This window comes from Macaca mulatta, chromosome 5 (genome assembly GCF_049350105.2).
Source record: "Macaca mulatta isolate MMU2019108-1 chromosome 5, T2T-MMU8v2.0, whole genome shotgun sequence".
NCBI classification, from domain to species: Eukaryota; Metazoa; Chordata; class Mammalia; order Primates; family Cercopithecidae; genus Macaca; species Macaca mulatta.
This window is the reverse complement of record NC_133410.1, coordinates 157,991,917-158,006,669: the sequence shown is the minus strand read 5'-3', so window position 1 is coordinate 158,006,669 and position 14,753 is coordinate 157,991,917. Positions and strand designations below refer to the sequence as shown.

General features: G+C 35.9%; 1 protein-coding gene across 1 annotated transcript in view; it reads left to right on the top strand.

The window, feature by feature from the left end:
- The window catches only part of IQCM (IQ motif containing M), a 407,761-nt gene that overhangs the window by 321,545 nt on the left and 71,463 nt on the right, over positions 1 to 14,753 (top strand). The window lies entirely within an intron of this gene.

Here is a 14,753-nt window from a genome sequence, read left to right as displayed (position 1 = left end):
GAACTATATTGTGCCTGTCTACTCACTAGTTGATGGAAATTTGGGTTGTTTTCACTTTTGCATTACTACAAGTAAAGCTACTATGAACATTCTTGTTCAGGACTGTGTTTAGACATGTGCTTGCATTTCTCTTGGCTAACTTGTTTTCCAGTCATTATAACATTTCATATTACCCACCCACAGCAGAGATATAAGAGTTGCATTTATTCCACAGCTGTATCAACACTTGGTACAATCAGCCTTTCTAATTTTAGCCAATCTAATAGATGTATGTTGGTAGCTCTTTGTGGTTTAAATTTGCATTTCTCTAGTAAACAATGTTATTTGGCATATTTTCATGTATTTATTATTTGTATATCTTTGTTGAAGTGTCTATTCAAAACTTTTGATCATTTTCATATTATTATTTATTAAGTTTTGAGAATCTTTACATATTCTGAATACAAATAAGTTAACCTTTATATGCTTTGTGAATATTTTCTTCCAGTCTGTAGTTCGTCTTTTCTGTCTTTTAATAGTATCTCTGGAAGAGCAGAAGTTTTCACTTTTGATAAAGTACAATTTACTACTGTGTTTCTTTATTGCATGCTTTTGCTGCCATATCCAAGAAGTGTTGGCCTGGATTGTAGCAACAAGGTTTTCTTCTATAAATTTTATAGTTTTAGGTTTATATTTTAGTGTGTGGTTGATTTGGGGTTAATTTTTGTATGTAGTTCAAGATATAAATTGAAGTTCTTTTTTTAATACTTTGATATCACAAACTTTCCAACAATATTTGTTGAAAAGACTATTTTTCTATAAATTAACTTTGCAGTTTTGCAAAGCCGAATAGTGAAAAAAGATATATAGATAGCAAATGAGCACATGAAAAGATGATCAGCATCATTAGTCATCACGGAAATGCAAATTTAAACTACAGTGAAATACTACTACTCACTTATTAGAAAGGCTAAAGTAATTTTTTTAATCTAATGATACCAAACAAGGAGGTGGAACACCTCAAACATTCACACATTACTGATGGAAATGCAAAATAATACAGCTATTTTGAAAATATTTTGATACTTTCTCATAAATGAAATATATTCTAGTCATAAAGCCTAGCCATTCTATTCCTAGGCAATTACCTAGGAATAGGTAATTGAAAGCATTTACTTACACAAAACACACATATTTGTAATATATATAAATAGGAAATATATACAATATATTATATATGTAACATATGTGTGTATACATACATATATATACGCATACATACATATATATATAAAATCAGCATTTTTCAAAGTCGCCAAAAGCTGGAAACAACACAACTGTTCTTCAACTGGTGAGTGAATAAACAAAATTTGGTTCATCCATAAAAATTTGGTTCAGCAGTAAAAATGGAGGAGTGAACTATTGATACACACAACATGGATGAATTTCAGATGTATCATATTAAGTGAAAGAAGCCAGAATCCAGGGCTATGGTATGATTCCATTTAAGTGGCACTTTGGAAAAAGCAAACCTATAGTAACAAAGTTCAGGCCTGTGATTACCAGGGTTTAAATTTGATGGTAGTGTTTTACTACAAAGAGGCAGCATGAGGGAGTTTTTAGGGTGATGGAACCATTCTGTATCTTGATTATGATAGTGATGACATGATTTTAAATAAGTCAAAACCCATAGAATCATACACCAAAAGGAATGAAGTTTACTATAAGTAAAATGTTTTAAAATAAACACAAAATTAAAAGAGAATCATTTATATAAATGGCCAAAAAGTTCATAAGAAGATGTGTACCATCATTAGCCATAGGGAAATGTGAATTAAACCACAGTGAGATATCACTATACATCTACGAAAATGGCTAAAGTTAAGAAGACTGGTCATATCAAGTGTCAGCAGGGATGTGCAGCAACCAGAACACTAATATCATGCTACTACAAATATAAAATGGTAAATACAGTTTGCAAAATATTTTGGCATTTATTTATCTATTTTATTTTTCTTTTTTTTCTTTTCTTTCTTTTTTTTTTTTTTAGAGAGAATCTCAGTTTATAGCCCAGACTGGAGTGCGGTGGCACAATCTTGGCTCACTGCACCCTCTCTCTCCCAGGTTCAAGTGATTCTTGTGTCTCAACCTCCCAAGAACCTGGGATTACAGGTGCCCACCACCGCAACCAGCTAATTCATATATATATATATATATATATATATATTTAGTAGTAGAGACGGGGTTTTACCATGTTGGCAAGGCTGGTCTTGAACTCCTGACCTCAAGTGATCTGCCCACTTCTGCCTCCTAAAGTGCTGCGATTACAAGCATGAGCTACTGCACCTGGCCAATTTTTTTAAAAAGTTAAACATACACCTGCCATACAACCAGGCATTACACTTCTACATATTTATCCCAAAGAAGAGAAAATATATGTCTATTCAAAAACTTGTATATGAATATTCATAAAACATTTTTATAAAACACTCAAACTAATAGAAACAACTCAAATAACTACCTACAGATGGATGGATAAGCATATTGTGATATATCTATGTAGAATACTCAGCAATATAAAAGAAAAAACCTGGATACCTTTGATACACTAACAACATAGCTGAATCTCAAAATAAGTATGCGAGTGAAAGAGGCCAGACAATAAAGAGCACATACTATATGATTCCATTTATGTAAAATACTAGAAAATGCAAACTGAGTAGAAACAAATCTGTGGCTACCTGAGAATGAAGATTGGAAGTAGAAGTGAGAGGTGATGGGTTAAAAAATTTGAGAGTGATGGAAATGTTTGTCATCTTGATTGTGGTTATCATTTCATGGATGTACAAAGTAAAAAGTTATTGAATATTACGCTTTATGCAGTTTATTGTATATATTTTATGCCTCAATAAATCTATAAAAAGCAAGTTAAAAACATAAATATTAAAGAACCAAGGTAGGGAAGTTTTTATTTTGGTAGTATTTTTAAAAGATGTTTTCTCTTGAAGCTTTAAAACTTGCATTTTAAAACTTATTTAAAGAGAGTCACAAATTCAGTGCAATATCATTGGACTGATGCATACAAAGGTATATTTAAGGGCTCAGTTCTGTAATAGCCTAGAGGAAGAAGAGAGAAAGAAAAGGAAAGAAAATTATGAAAAAGAGTAACTTAAGTTGAAAGTTTTGGGTTTAATAAAATGAATTAAGAACCTGACTGCTATTTATTTTCTCTGCAATTTTCCACCTGAAATTATCAGAAGGTGACCTATACCTATTTGTGTTTGCTGTTTACAGTCTATTTGCAAACACTTTGTTAAAATAAAACAAATTAAAAGGAAATATGCAAGTGGCATTGTGTTGTTATTTTCAAACTCTGTCTTCTAAGCTTTTTGCTGATTTTTTTTCTTTTTCTATGGGTAAGTGACCAGAGCCTTGAATCTTTTTGAATTACATTGTTATTGAATTGACTGACAAGAGATTTGCAACATTTGCCTTGAAAAAGATTAGTCTATTACAGAAGTGCTTCCTAAAACTGAGTAACTCCTTAACTATAAACATTTTAGGGAAGATAGCTTTGGGAATTTATTATGTGTTCCAACATTAATACTCTACAATGTAGGTACTCCTGTTTATTGATTTTACTCTGTAAATTCAGAGATCTATCAACAGCAAGAACCAATGATTAAATAGTTACGAATGCTCCATAAATGGCATGAGTTGCTAACAAAGTACCTAGTATGAGGACCATACATTCTCTAAAAATACCTGGTACAACCATATTTTTATATCCCATATTTCCTAGAATAGTGGCTTGATCGTAACTGGAATGCTGCATAAGTCATAATTTCAACTTGCTTAATAGGCACAAAGAATTTCCTCTAGATTATAATTTTATAATCTTAGACCAAGTAAAAAACAGGTCTTTAATTTTTTTCCAGGAATATATGGCTTGTCACACTTAGTTTTAGAAAGGCTATTTTGGAAAGTTAGTCTTTTAACATATCTTCGGTTGTCTTTTTTTATTTATTTATTTATTTATTTATTTATTATTAATATACTTTAAGTTGTAGGGTACATGTGCATAACGTGCAGGTTTGTTACATATGTATACTTGTGCCATGTTGGTGTGCTGCACCCATCAACTCGTCATTTACATCAGGTATAACTCCCAATGCAATCCCTCCCCCCTCCCCCCTCCCCATGATAGGCCTTGGTGTGTGATGTTCCCCTTCCTGAGTCCAAGTGATCTCATTGTTCAGTTCCCACCTATGAGTGAGAACATGCGGTGTTTGGTTTTCTGTTCTTGTGATAGTTTGCTAAGAATGATGGTTTCCAGCTGCATCCATGTCCCTACAAAGGACACAAACTCATCCTTTTTGATGGCTGCATAGTATTCCATGGTGTATATGTGCCACATTTTCTTAATCCAATCTGTCACTGATGGACATTTGGGTTGATTCCAAGTCTTTGCTATTGTGAATAGTGCTGCAATAAACATACGTGTGCATGTGTCTTTATAGCAGCATAATTTATAATCCTTTGGGTATATACCCAGTAATGGGATGGCTGGGTCATATGGTACATCTAGTTCTAGATCCTTGAGGAATCGCCATACTTTTTTCCATAATGGTTGAACTAGTTTACAATCCCACCAACAGTGTAAAAGTGCTCCTATTTCTCCACATCCTCTCCAGCACCTGTTGTTTCCTGACTTTTGGTTGTCTTTTTTTTTAAGCACTGTCTGTCCTCAAGCTCCGCAACCCTCTGGACTATCACAAATATGCTCAACTTGTTTCTCTCCTTTGTTAAGCTTTTGTGACTTTGATAAATTTTTAACCTTGAAGCTATAGATTATATTAAGGAGCATTTTAGGCCTATAATTCTTGGAATTCTAATGGAGATACCTTGAAGGGGTGGATTAGCTATTATCTTTCAAGAAAATCATTTAGGGAATACAAATGAATGATCAAATCACTTTCCTAAACCAATGGTCCATTTTAACTGAAATCGTATTATTGTATTACTGTCAAGTTTCTCATTAGTTCAGATGCTGAGTAATATCAATGACCTATAGTTCTGCTACTTCTTTTTCATATCATTTCCAGCACTTCATATAATACACTTTACTTACCCTTAGAATACATGGTTATTTAAATTACATAATTAATATTGGAACCTGATTTCTTGGCCTAATTACTGTTTTTTTCCCCATTAAAAAAGTACAAGGTATTTTTTATGTAATTTAGTTTGCTTCACTGCCTTTAGTCTAGACTTGATATACATTTGCTAAATTAGAATCTATCTTAGCTTTAAAGATTCCAGCAATTAGACAATCATCCTTGACAGTCAAGGCTGATTTTTGGTGATCTTCTTTAAGAATTTTCTACTTTGTAACATAAGACTTTCTTATATATCCTTTATTGCAGTTGAAACTTATTCACTAACAACAAAATAAAGGTTATGCATAGATTATTATGACTCTCTATTTTCTAAAATGGGCTATTTAATGTATTCTTCAGAATCCCTCCTTCTAATCCTTGATCCCTTTTGGCACTTCTCTCTGAACATTTTTCCAATTTTCTCATTTATTTTAAGGGATGAAGCTCAGAATACAACATGATAATCCAATACATGTTTGACTTATTGTGAATGTAATCTTAGCTACTACTAGTTCTGCTTATATTTTTGCACTTTTTAAAGACTTTTAAAAATACACATCCCAGCATTTACTTGGATTTCTGCCCGTATTTTTTAATCTAACTTTTTGTCATATTTTCTTGTAACTATTTGATGTGTATATAATTTATTTTGCCTTCTTAAATTTGCTATCCTGACTTGTCCTGGTTTTCCTTTGCTTATTTAGAATATAGACATTTGTTACTCTTGTCAAAAACTAAGCTTAATTTTGAGCCTATTCTTTGAGGTGTTCTGTAGGATTAATTACTGTAAAAAACTTACATTCTCATTTGAAAGGAGCTCTATATATTTTATATCATTTATATCTGCTCAAGTATAGGAAATGGCCTATTCTAATTTGGGTAAGTTTAAATGCACTATGTTTAGGTCAATGTCATGCTTTGCCTATAGAGTATCTGCTTGCTTGAGATGAATAATATAGTCACTGAAAAATATATTTTATACCAAATAGGACTTGAAAAGTTGTTTGGGTATATCCCCATTCATCCCGTATTTTATCTACTATACACTGCCATCAGCCTCCAATGTCACGTTCTCTAATGTCCTTTTTGGTTTTCTTTGGTAGTGGCAAATGGATATGAATGTGTTTTCATGGTAATTATAATTGTTGATTGAAGAAATGTTTTATGTTTACATGGTTGAGTTGGTTCAAACTTTCAACACTTGCTACACTTACATGAATCATCCAACAGTAAGATAAAAATGATTGCCATATTGTATCTGGCTAAAGTTTTTGACTATGTTCAAGTTATAAAAAATGTATTAGGGTGATGAATTAGGTCTTTCTCATTTAATGAAATGGTTGTGTTCTATGTGAATTCCATTTTTCCTTAAACTTCAATGATAAAATCAGAGATGTGTCTCCTACCTCCCGAACCCAGCTTCACCAAGCATGTTGGAAACATTTGAGTAAGAAAATATTAAGATGGCACCAGGTCTATTAGATAAAGAAAATATGAGTTGTACATTTACAACAATCCACCACTCAATATTGCTTAACTTTGTGAGGTAAAATTTGGAAGATTAATATTTCGTTATGATTTCTGCATCTATTTATTTAACAAATATTAACTGAGTGTCTACTATATACTTGGCAATAAAGATTGAGAAATAACTTAGGCTTAATACCTGCCATAGAAGTGTTCACATTCTAGCAGATACAAAGCACTATCAGAGTTTTGGTTGAAGTAGGCGCAGTGAGCACTGTTGTTGGTTCCTGGGTCAAATGGAATACTTCCAAATGAGAAACTTCAAAAAATCGAGGAAGAACATCTAGAAATTAAAAAAAGGATGACACTAACACTCAATATCTGAAATAAAACCCATAAATCTGAATTTACTATATATTTAAATAATGGGGCATTATACTGGTTAAGCATGATCTCTGAGCAAAGCAGGCAGTTGATCTTATATAGGGTTTTCAGGAAGAGTGGTAGCCAGTCTCTAAGATGGCTCCACAGATGTGGTTCTTGGTTCATGCTTGTGTGTATTTTCCTCTCATAGTGTATCAGGTGTTACCAATAGAATATAGCAGGTACTTCACTTCTGAGTCCAGATCATAAAAGAGAGTCTGGCTTCTTCCTTGCTCTCCCTTGGGTAAGTTGCTCTGAGGAAAGCTAGGTGCCATGTCACGAGGATACTGCAGCAGCTCTTAGAGAGGTGTATGCAGTGATGAACTGAGACCTTCTGCCTACACAAATTAGGCACTGAGTTCTATGTGAGTAATACAATGTGGAAATGGAGCCTCCAGTCAATCCTTCAGATGACTGCAGCTCTAGTGAGAGGTTGAAGGCAGTCTCATGAGAGACCCTGAGCCTGAACCACCTAGTAAAGCTACCCAGATTCCTAACTCTCAGAAATGGTGTGAGATAAATTTTTGTTGTCTTATGCTTCTAGTTTTGGGGCAATTTGGTTTTCTTTTTTTTTTTTGAGACGGAGTCTGGCTGTGCCGCCCAGGCTGGAGTGCAGTGCGTGATCTCCGCTCACTGCAAGTTCCGCTCCCAGGTTCACGCCATTCTCCTGCCTCAGCCTCCCCAGCAGCTGGGACTATAGGCGTCTGCCACCACGCCCGGCTAATTTTTTGTATTTTTATTAGAGACAGGGTTTCACCGTGTTAGCCAGGATGGTCTCGATCTCCTGACCTTGTGATCCGCCCGCCTCAGCCTCCCAAAGTGCTGGGATTACAGGCGTGAGCCACAGCGCCCGGCATGGGGCAATTTGTTACACAACAGTAGATAACTAATATAGAAAGCATATAGGTCAGTGATTAGTGGCTTTTAGCAGTGGAAGTAAAATGACACTGTTTGCTGAGTGTGGTTACACAGGAAAGACTGAGTTGCTGATTGGCTTTCAGAAATGTGTTACTAGAATAAGACTTTTGTTCAGTGGTCAACTTTGAAAAGCAGGAACTCTCACTGACTGATTGGCTTTCAGAAGTGTGTTTACTAAGTTTAGCTGTCACTGGTTGATATTTAAACCCAATTCTGAGAGTTTCTTATCACTGTGATTATAGAAATATAATGGATTAGTTAAATAGGTTCAAAACAAGTTCAAGTTTTAACTTGTTACCATGGCTGTAGAACTCTTAGAATATTCTTAGGAGTGTGGGGAAATGTAACTGTCAAGAAACAAGGCATAAAGTAAAACAATAGAGATTGCATGTTAGTTGATATAATGGAAGCAATTAAGTATAATGCCTAGGAAAAGAGAATGAGTACATCTGGCAGTATAAAATATACACATAGAGAAATCTTGAAGTAATATTTAATAGTTATAAAATAAATCTATATAATATTTTGAAACTGAAATAAATTACGACTAGAGTTTTTTGAGCAAGGGGTAAACAGGGTTGGACAGCTCCACAGTTCCTTGTATCTACTGTAATTGTTGTGAAGGTTAATTTTGTGTGTCAACTTGACTGGGCTTATGGATGCCCAGATGGCTGGTAATGTTATTTCTGCGTGAAGGTGTTTCTGGATGAGGTTAGCATTTAAATCAGTAGGCTAGGTAAAGATTTCCCTCTTTGATACAGGTGGTCATCATCTAATCTGCTGAGGATTTAAATAGAAAAAAAAAGGTGGAGGAGGGGCAAATTTCCTGTATCTGCTTGAGCTAGGACATTCATCTTCTCCTGTCTTGGACATCAGTGCTCTGGATTCCTGGACTTTTGGACTTGAACCAGAACTTACACCATCAACCCCCAAGATCCTAGTCCTATAGACTCAGCCTGGGACTTATACCATTGGCTCACCTAGTTTTCAGACCTTGGGGTTTGGACCATCAGCTTCTCTGGGACACTAGAGTACAGATGGCAGACTGTGGGACTTCTTGGTCTTTGCAATGGCATGAGTTAGTCCTTCATAGTCAGTTTCTTTATGTATATCTCTATATAGCCTATTGGATCTTTCCTCTGGAAATCCCTGATGGACATAATTGCTATGATGACAAAATTATATAATTAATGTAAAGTTAATGCTTATTCACTTTATACACTTAAAAAGACTCAGAGCTATACATTTTATGTATATTTCTCATGTTATCTTCATAATCTATATGATAGAAGCTATTATCAAGCTCATTTTACAGAGGGAGATATTATTTCCTAAGAGGCTGAGTAACTTGCTTGAAGTCATGCAGCTACTGAATGGTACAATCAGGATTTCATTCTAACTCTAGAGCAAACATTTCCACATTAAACTGAAAGAAATATGCTTTGTTTTGATGGAGATGATATTGAGTCATCAAGAAGCTATTAAATTATAATCAGTATATTATTTTAGAATTTAGTGAGGTGTATATAATAATCATAAGAAAATAATGCATATGGATTTATTTACAATGATGGTAATTACAGCACTGTAGTGAAAAGAAATGTTGAAACAATGCAAATGTCCAGCAATAGGGGAATAGTGAAATAAATTATGATTCATAAAGAAGATGGAATTCCATGTGACCATTACAATTATGTTATTGAATATTTATAGGAAATTTGAAAAATAAATTTTAATGAAAAAAGATTACAAACTAGTATGTCATGTATAATATACTCATATAGTTACATAAAATGAGTTAAGAATATACAAACTTTAATATCTACATTTTGTGAATCCAGTGGACTTTATTTACTGTTTTAATATAACAGAATTTTCTAATTTTTCTGCATATTCTACACATTTTGATGCACATTTACTTTTTAATATAACAAAAGATTAAGACTTAAAAATATTATTCTGAACTTACATGTTATACCATATTCCTCAATTTAAAATTAAGCTTTATCTATTTTTATATTGTTCTTTGTTGGTAGATATACATTTATCTTATTTGTTTTGATTTTGCTGTTAAACTATAATAAAAAGAATACGTTTGTATCAAAGTAAAATATAACCTTTCAATGAAAAGGAGAAATGAGCCCATTTTATTATGTCATATTTCAAAACTATTTAAAAATAATTTTACATTTTAAAATACATGTGAAATATATATTTATTTGAGAAATCTCTGATAGTTCTATAAGCTTTTGAGAAACATTCTACTTAATTATCCTTATTCCCCACTGTAATTCTCAGCCCATAGTAGGTATTTGTGCATAAATTGTTTAATGTGTACATGAAGGATTACTATAGCAGCTATGTTGTCATATTCCTTAATATGATATATAAATGATAAATGATAAATATATTTTTATCATTTATATATTGAAATTACCTTATTTGCTCTCTCTGGGTTCATTCAAAGATTGCTATAACATATGGCTGTAATGTAGTATGGCAGTTCTTTAACATTTACATTTGTTATTTAATAAATAAAATATAAATTTACCATTAGGAGGCAAAAATCCAAGGTGAGATAAAAGCATTATTCAGTCACTCCACAAATATTTATTGTCTGTATTCAATACCCTACGTTAGACATGAGGAGGATTCAAAGGTAAATAAAACATCTTCCCTCTCATGTATTGGTTTAGACTGGGTAAAAGATACATTTAAATAATTAACTACAGAAGATGGCTGAATAGGAACAGCTGCAGTCTCCAACTCCCAGCGCGAGCGACACAGAAGACAGGTGATTTCTGCATTTTCAACTGAGGTACTGGGTTCATCTCACTAGGGAGTGCGGGACAATTGGTGCTGGTCAGCTGCTGCAGCCCGTCCAGCGAGAGCTGAAGCAGGGCAAGGCATCGCCTCACCTGGGAAGCGCAAGGGGGAAGGGAATCCCTTTTCCTAGCCAGGGGAACTGAGACACACAACACCTGGAAAATCGGGTAACTCCCACCCCAATACTGCGCTTTACCAAGGATCTTAGCAAATGGGCACACCAGGAGACCATATCCCACACCTGGCCGGGAGGGTCCCACGCCCACGGAGCCTCCCTTATTGCTAGCACAGCAGTCTGCCATCTACCAGCAAGGCAGCAGCGAGGCTGGGGGAGGGGTGCCCTCCATTGCTGAGGCTTAAGTAGGCAAACAAAGCTGCTGGGAAGCTCGAACTGGGTGGAGCTCACAGCAGCTCAAGGAAACCTGCCTGTCTCTGTAGACTCCACCTCTGGGGACAGGGCACAGCTAAACAACAACAACAACAACAAAAAGCAGACGCAAAAGACTCTGTCTGACAGCTTTGAAGAGAGCAGTGGATCTCCCAACATGGAGGTTGAGATCTGAGAACTGACAGACTGCCTGCTGAAGTGGGTCCCTGACCCCTGAGTAGCCTAACTGGGAGACATCCCCTACTAGGGGCAGACCGACACCCGACACCTCACACGGTGGAGTACACCCCTGAGAGGAAGCTTCCAAAGCAAGAATCAGACAGGTACACTTGCTGTTCAGCAATAATCTATCTTCTGCAGCCTCTGCTGCTGATACCCAGGCAAACAGGGTCTGGAGTGGACCTCAAGCAATCTCCAACAGACCTACAGCTGAGGGTCCTGACTGATAGAAGGAAAACTATCAAACAGGAAGGACACCTACACCAAAACCCCATCAGAACGTCACCATCATCAAAGACCAGAGGCAGATAAAACCACAAAGATGGGGAAAAAGCAGGGCAGAAAAGCTGGAAATTCAAAAAATAAGAGTGCATCTCCCCCGGTAAAGGAGCGCAGCTCATCACCAGCAACGGATCAAAGCTTGACGGAGAATGACTTTGACGAGATGAGAGAAGAAGCCTCCAGTCCATCAAACTTCTCAGAGCTAAAGGAGGAATTACATACCCAGCGCAAAGAAACTAAAAATCTTGAAAAAAGAGTGGAAGAATTGATAACCAGAATAATTAATGCAGAGAAGGCCATAAACGAACTGACAGAGATGAAAACCATGACACGAGAAATACGTAACAAATACACAAGCTTCAGTAACTGACTCGATCAACTGGAAGAAAGAGTATCAGCGATTGAGGATCAAATGAATGAAATGAAGTGAGAAGAGAAATCTAAAGAAAAAAGAAGAAAAAGAAATGAACACAGCCTGCAAGAAGTATGGGATTATGTAAAAAGACCAAATCTACGTCTGATTGGGGTGCCTGAAAGTGAGGGGGAAAATGGAACCAAGCTGGAAAACACTCTTCAGGATATCATCCAGGAGAACTTCCCCAACCTAGTAGGGCAGGCCAACATTCAAATTCAGGAAATACAGAGAATGCCACAAAGATACTCCTCAAGAAGAGCAACTCCAAGACACATAATTGCCAGATTCACCAAAGTTGAAATGAAGGAAAACATCTTAAGGGCAGCCAGAGAGAAAGGTCGGGTTACCCACAAAGGGAAGCACATCAGACTAACAGCAGATCTCTTGGCAGAAACTCTACAAGCCAGAAGAGAGTGGGGGCCAATATTCAATGTTCCTAAAGAAAAGAATTTTAAACCCAGAATTTCATATCCAGCCAAACTAAGTTTCATAAGTGAAGGAGAAATAAAATCCTTTACAGAGAAGCAAATGCATAGAGATTTTGTCACCACCAGGCCTGCCTTACAAGAGACCCTGAAGGAAGCACTAAACATGGAAAGGAACAACCGGTACCAGCCATTGCAAAAACATGCCAAAATGTAAAGACCATCGAGGCTAGGAAGAAACTGCGTCAACTAATGAGCAAAATAACCAGTTAATATCATAATGGCAGGATCAAGTTCACACATAACAATACTAACCTTAAATATAAATGGACTAAATGCTCCAATTAAAAGACACAGTATGGCAAACTGGATAAAGAGTCAAGACCCATCAGTTTGGTGTATTCAGGAGACCCATCTTACATGCAGAGACGTACACAGGCTCAAAATAAAGGGATGGAGGAAGAGCTACCAACCAAATGGAGAACAAAAGAAAGCAAGGGTTGCAATACTAGTCTCTGATAAAACAGACTTTAAACCATCAAAGATCAAAAGAGACAAAGAAGGCCATTACATAATGGTAAAGGGATCAATTCAACAGGAAAAGCTAACTATCCTAAATATTTATGCACCCAATACAGGAGCACCCAGATTCATAAAGCAAGTTCTTAGAGACTTACAAAGAGACTTAGACTCCCATACAATAATAATGGGAGACTTCAACACCCCACTGTCAACATTAGACAGTTCAACGAGACAGAAAGTTAACAAGGATATCTAGGATTTGAACTCATCTCTGCAGCAAGCAGACCTAATAGACATCTACAGAACTCTCCACCCCAAATCAACAGAATATACATTCTACTCAGCACCATATGACACTTATTCCAAAATTGACCACATAATTGGAAGTAAAGCACTCCTCAGCAAATGTACAAGAACAGAAATTATAACAAACTGTCTCTCAGACCACAGTGCAATCAAACTAGAACTCAGGACTAAGAAACTCAATCAAAACCTCTCAACTACATGGAAACTGAACAACCTGCTCCTGAGTGACTACTGGGTACATAACGAAATGAAGGCAGAAATAAAGATGTTCTTTGAAACCAATGAGAACAAAGATACAACATACCAGAATCTCTGGGACACATTTAAAGCAGTGTGTAGAGGGAAATTTATAGCACTAAATGCCCACAAGAGAAAGCTGGAAAGATCTAAAATTGACACCCTAACATCACAATTAAAAGAACTAGAGAAGCAAGAGCAAACACATTCAAAAGCTAGCAGAAGGCAAGAAATAACTAAGGTCAGAGCAGAACTGAAGGAGATAGAGACACAAAAAACCCTCCAAAAAATCAATGAATCCAGGAGTGGTTTTTTGAAAAGATCAACAAAATTTATAGACTACTACCAACACTAATAAAGAAGAAAAGAGAGAAGAATCAAATAGATGCAATAAAAAATGATAAAGGGGATATCACCACGGACGCCACAGAAATACAAACTACCATCAAAGAATACTATAAACACCTCTATGCAAATAAACTAGAAAATCTAGAAGAAATGGATAATTTCCTGGACACTTACACTCTCCCAAGACTAAACCAGGAAGAAGCTGAATTCCTGAATAGACCAATAGTAGGCTCTGAAATTGAGGCAATAATTAATAGCCTACCAACCAAAAAAAGTCCAGGACCAGATGGATTCACAGCTGAATTCTACCAGAGGTACAAGGAGGAGTTGGTACCATTCCTTCTGAAGCAATTCCAATCGATAGAAAAAGAGGGAATCCTCCCTAACTCATTTTATGAGGCCAACATCATCCTGATACCAAAGCCTGGCACAGACACAACAAAAAAAGAGAATTTTAGACCAATATCCCTGATGAACATCGATGTAAAAATCCTCAATAAAATACTGGCAAACCGGATTCAGCAGCACATCAAACAGCTTATCCACCATGATCGAGTGGGCTTCCTCCCTGGAATGCAAGGCTGGTTCAACAAACACCAATCAACAAACGTAATCCAGCTTATAAACAGAACCAAAGACAAAACCACATGATTATCTCAATAGATGCAGAAAAGGCCTTTGACAAAATTCAACAGCCCTTCATGCTAAAAACGCTCAATAAATTCGGTATTGATGGAACGTATCTCAAAATAATAAGAGCTATATATAACAAATCCACAGCCAATATCATACTGAATGGGCAAAACCTGGAAGCATTCCCTTTGAAAACTGGCACAAGA